We start from the raw sequence: 6104 nt of genomic DNA on the forward strand, positions 1-6104 counted from the left end.
ACTTTAATATATAACAAAATGATTCGTTATTTTGGTCAGTAATAGAGCAAAATGAGTAAGGATCAAGCAAACTTTAAAGGGAGATCGGTATAGGGCAAGCCATTACGCAATTTTGCAATGGGATGACGTCAGTAAACCATTAGGAGAGTTCAGAGGAGAAATGGAATATTTAGAAGACCCCGTTTTCACTTTTGATTTCGCTCACCCAATACGTCATCCCAGCCACACTCCATATACATATAAATAGCACCCGACCACTCCCAAACTTAGCATCTACTCTCTCTCTCTCTCTCTCTCTCTCTCTCAGTCGTTCTACTAGCCAAAGCTCTCGTACTAATTAATCAAGGGAAAAATGGTGATGTCTAAAGAACAAGAACACCCCAAGAAAGCCTTTGGTTGGGCTGCCAGGGATTCATCTGGCGTTTTCTCTCCCTTCAAATTCTCAAGAAGGTCAGTATTAATACAAACTTCATCATCAAGTTCTTGTTTAATCAATCTTTTTATACGTTCTCTGAAAATTTCGTTCTTTTGATTGCAGGGAAACGGCCGACAAAGATGTAATATTCAGGTGTTATACTGTGTGATATGTCATTCGGACCTCCACATGGCCAAGAACGAATGGGGAATTTCTACCAATCCATTGGTTCCCGGGTACATACTAAACTTTCATTTTAAATGCTACAAGTACTGATGCCAAATAGTACATTGTTGAATGAACACATATGTAAGTATCTGAATTTGGATTTGGTATCCAAAACTAATGGAATGTGAACTGGACAATGCCGACATGAAATTGTTGGTGTAGTGACAGAGGTAGGGAGCTGAGTACAAAAATTCAATGTCGGAGACAAGGTAGGTGTTGGATGCATGGTGGGATCATGTACATCTTGTGAAAATTGTTCCAACCATCATGAAAATTACTGCCCCAAAGTGATACTCACTTATGGTGCCAAGTACTACGATGGAACCACCACATATGGAGGTTAATCTGACATCATGGTGGCCAACGAGCACTTTGTAGTCCATATCCCAGACAACCTTCCCCTTGATGGAGCGGCTCCTCTCCTATGTGCTGGGATTACAACTTACAGCCCTTTGAGATATTTTGGACTTGACAAACCCGGTGTCCATGTGGGTGTGGTGGGTTTAGGCGGTCTAGGCCATGTGGCTGTTAAGTTTGCTAAGGCTATGGGGGTTAAGGTTACTTTCATCAGTACCTCCCCTAATAAGAAGGATGAAGCAATTGAACATCTCTGTGCTGATTCGTTTTTGGTCAGCCGCGATGAAGATCAGATGCAGGTAAGATGATTGTTAATTTAAACAAGTTTGTGTAGTAATTCAAGTTGATTTGAAGTGTGTAGGAGTGACTGACCTTTTTTTTTATTTTTTATTTTTTTGGTGTGTGTATGTGTGTGGATTTTTTAGGCTGAAATGGGCACATTGGATGGTATCATTGACACGGTTTCTGCAGTCCACCCTCTATTACCTTTGATTGGTTTGTTGAAGTCTCACGGAAAGCTAGTGATGGTTGGAGCACCAGAGAAGCCTCTTGAGCTTCCAGTTATTCTGTTGCTCTCGGGTAAGCATGCATATAAAATAATGCAATGACATGTTACTTTTTGTTTCCTCTATACGACGATATATTTCCACCGAGGGATGGAGGATTTGTAGTATGAAGTGTTTACTTTGTAAACTGTATAATGTCTTCGGTGGCTACTTATTTACAAGAGTACATTTTGCAATTTCAGGAAGGAAGATAGTAGCTGGGAGTGGCATTGGGGGCATGAAGGAGAAGCAAGAGATGATTGATTTCGCAGCCAAGAATAACATAACAGCTGATATTGAGGTTATCCCAATCGATTATGTGAACATTGCCATGGAGCGCCTTCTTAAAGCAGATGTCGATTTGTCATTGATATTGGAAACACATTGAAGTCTACCTTGTAGATTTTGCATCGATGCATGGTTGAACTGATGCTCCTGGGGAGATCGAATGGAAATTGGGTTCGCATTCAACCTGTCTCATTTTTCGGGGTTTTTTTTCCCCTTCTTTTCTGAAGAATCAACTGTGTTTCTGGTTTATTTTTTTATTTTTTTTTTTATGTTTTATGTCGCATTATGAGCAGAATGTAATGGTGCAATTTGAATTAATAAATAAACAAGATTATGATCTTCATAAACGGTCTGTCACCATGAAGCAGAATGGAGCTCATGTTGGTAAGTATTAAAGCGATCTCACGAAGATTGTTCAAGAACTTGATCAACCAAGTCCTAGACGTACTCCTAGCAACATAAAGGATCCAGATGCTAAATCTCATATTGCTGGTATTTATATTACACTACCAATGGAGATATTTGAGAGTTCGAAGGAATTGGTAAAAGTGCTCGATGAATGCACATATCAAGCTTTGTTTTTGTTTTCCAAACACTTTTAGGTTTTTGGGGCTTGCGTATTCAAAGTGTAAATAAATTGAGACTTGTTCTTATAATTTACATATGTATTGTCCTGAACATCTGACTTAAAGCTTTTATTGTAAGCTGAATATCTATTTATCCCTTCCCCTAGTTGACAAAGCTAATTTGCCGAACTCAGGTAAAAACAATTGCTGAACTTAACATCAATTAGGAATCAATGGATGGGTGTTGGAACTTGAATTTTGATGGATCTGTTAAACATTCTAGTCTCGCAGCTGCTGGATTTGTTATCAATGTTTCCAACAGTGTTGTTAAAATTGCAGGAGCTATTCCTATAGGTTTTTCTTCAGTTCTTAAACCTGAGCCTATGTGATTAAAGTTTGGTCTTATGTGCACTAAACGGCTTCGATTAAATAATATTTTTGTTGAAAGATATTCTGGACTTTTTATTGATATGATTAAAGGCTCGCATCAAACTGTGGAGAATTTCTTCTATCATGATATATGTTTGATCCCTTCTCAAAGAATTCAATGTTCAAGGAGACATATTTACCGAGAATCAAATTTTGATGCGGATGCTCTAGCTATCTATGAACATACTATTCCGAATGTTTTCATATGTTCATCCATGTAATATAGAAATTATGTTACAATATGCACATTTACTCTAGTAAGTTGTAGTTTCCACATGTTTTTATACTTGCATTTGGTTTGGTTGCTTAATGGAATAAAAGGTCCTTTTTTTTTTTTTTTTTTCCTGTTAAATCAGATGACCTTGTATCCTTTGTGAGTGTCCAGGTATATAACTTCATATCCTTTCGGAATGCAACACATTCTATGTAGCTCTATGTTCTATACATTTTAGAAACTTAACAAACAACGAGCAATATTTGAGCAAACCTTATATTTTCGAACGTGATGTCAACGATCCAACTAGTCATCTTTTGCATTCCACTGAAAATGATTCTTTGAAAAAAGAAATACCGAAAAGAAGTAATGGTGATGACCACTCAAAGCGTAAACGAGAATCTGACAGTTACTGTTTGTCACTACGTTTTCTGCCTTATGGGTTAAGCTTTTAGATTTTACTTCTTCACGAAAGTTGTAATCCTTGTCAACACGAGCGTTTCTACTACTTTTTCACTTTTTTTTTTCATTTATAAAATAATTACTTGTTTTTTAAGCAATCTTAGTAAAAGCACTATTCATGATCGTTTCAATGGTTCCAAAAATTCATATTGCCATATGACCTGATCATATCGTAGGGAATGTCATCCCAAGCATCCTTATAATTTTTTTTCAATTTTTTTTTTTTACATTTATATGTTTTTTATTCTTAATTTTTGTTTAAATATTTGTTTTTACAAATTAATTTACATGTAGCATAATTTGAGGCAACCACACGTCCAAATCAGGCGGCAATTAGGGGGAAATGGAAAAATTGGGGGAGATTTTCCTTCCCAATCCGTTATATTTGCAGAAGACAGCAAAAAGGAAATTCCCCTTCTTCCATTCAACAAATTTCATTAACTCTAATTCTCTTTAATCCCTTTTGCTCCTTACATCTTTCATAAATCATTAACTTCACTCATTCATGGCAACAACACCCAAAACGCCTCCTCCAGTTCTCTTGAATACACCAACACCCAAAACTCCTTGCAAAATCCCCTTAAATACACCGACACCCATAACTTGCTTCCAATCATCTTTAATATCCCACCGCCCAAAACTAGTCAACTCATCCTTAATACTTCCACTCCCAAATATGTCCTACACCCATTCCAAATCTCAGCATACAATCACCTTGTCTACACCCCCTGCCAAAGAATCAAAGTCTGGCAACAAGCGGTCATAGTCTAATAGATGTTATGCTAGGCGTCATTCCAAGCGTCTATTTTGAGGTATACATACCTCAACACAGTCTCTTTTGTTTTGGAAGAGTAGACACATTGAGTTGATTGAGGAAATCGAATGTATTTGTGGCAAGTTGAGTACTTTTGAAAAGGTAAACTTAGAATTAAAAACCAAGGTAACGGGGAATCTTGTCAAAGTCCTCCGCATGAAATACTTGAATGCAAGTGAACCAATAGGTAAATCCAGGGACTGCATCCACAGTAATGAGGAAGTGGAATTGAGAAAGAGCAATTTGATGTGCATGAAAGAGTTAATTCTTTTAAGTTTTATGCACAACTTGTGCTGCCCAATGATGAAGCCATTCATGATGTAACCGTACAAGAGGTCCTTGCATTTGGTAATGCTTCACCAAATAACTACGTGGGGTGTGTGATGAGTATATGTTTTTTTGGTTCACAAATTTTTGTATGATGTCTTTAAAATTGGATGTGGGAGTGGCATGACTACATGTTTTTTTGGTTCTCAAATGTTTGCAGAACATCCTTAAGATTGGATGTGGGAGTGGGATAAGTACATGATTTTGGGTCCTCAAATGTTCATAGAATGTCTTTAAAGTTGAATTTGGAGAATGTCTTTAAAATTAGATGTGGGAGTGGTGATATGTTTGTGTGTACCAGTGTATTGTTTCACTTCTCACTATCAAAATTTATTGTGTGCTACTAGAAGGACCAGACTAACAAGACTGCAACAGAGAAAACATAACTTTTCATAAATGATCATAACCGTACACACATGCTAAATCGTCAATTGTCAAGCCTATTAACATGGCTGAATACGAACTGGAAATATCAGACAGTTTTGCACAACTATTTACAAGTCATCATATACCTACAATAGACCGTCAATTCCATCCAGTTTTTGTTGGCGTGGCATTTAATGACATCTAAATTGTTCTCCTATAAATGGAAGCCAAGGACAACTGAGAAACAAACACTTACTTCGTCCATAACCATGGAAACCATAGATGTCATGTGTGATACTAGGAGTGATGAACCTGAGTCCATCTTGTTTACATTACAACAAAAGTTGAACGAGGCATTGTACAAATCGGCCATGTACAAACGCAAAATATATAATCGAAAACATAAGTACGATGAACTAGTTCTAAAAGAGGAGAAAGTTGTATGTCGTAGGTTAATCAAATTATGGGTGACGAAGCATCTCCAACAAGAGTGTGACTCCACTTTCTATGATGGGTTTGAGAAATTTTTCTCGTGCCTCCATGGAAAGGATATGATTGGGACTGAGTGTTTCCCTCGCACGTGAATGACATCGTCAAAGATGGCGGTGATTAAAAGGAGAAGGAGTACGTAAAGGCGGCTTACAAGGTACCAAAGCATCATTAGGTTGAAATCGGCCTTCTTAGATATTTATGACTCGTTATTCTATACATTTTGCGCTTTTTTAAGTATATTGTAGTTTCAAGATTCATTAAGTGATTCAAGTGTTATTTTCATTAACGTTCATTAGCTATCACAAATATTCATAATGCATTTATCACAAGTCACAGCTAATATATCACAATGTCTATCAGCAGTGGCACATCCATTCAGAGACCCAGGTGGTCCTGGGACCCTTTGGAAGCATGGTTGTGAGGACCTTCAAGGACCACTCAACCTTTTGTGTATATGGTGAAGAATAGGATACACTACTAGAATTTTGGCTAAATGACATCATTTTCATTGGTGTATTATAGAGAATGGGCACCAGACTGTGCCAAACGAAATTCCGAACTACACCGAACGAAATTCAAGGAGTTTTTATGCAACCTCTAC

General features: G+C 37.3%; 1 pseudogene; it reads left to right on the top strand.

Moving 5' to 3' along the window:
* The first annotated feature begins 282 nt into the window (after window positions 1-282).
* Window positions 283-2180, top strand: LOC103954151 (annotated as a pseudogene).
* The last annotated feature ends 3924 nt before the right edge of the window (window positions 2181-6104 follow it).

Source organism: the organism of the source record quoted next, unplaced genomic scaffold (assembly GCF_019419815.1).
Source record: "Pyrus x bretschneideri cultivar Hongxiangsu unplaced genomic scaffold, Pyrus_bretschneideri_v1 Contig86, whole genome shotgun sequence".
NCBI lineage: Eukaryota > Viridiplantae > Streptophyta > Magnoliopsida > Rosales > Rosaceae > Pyrus > Pyrus x bretschneideri.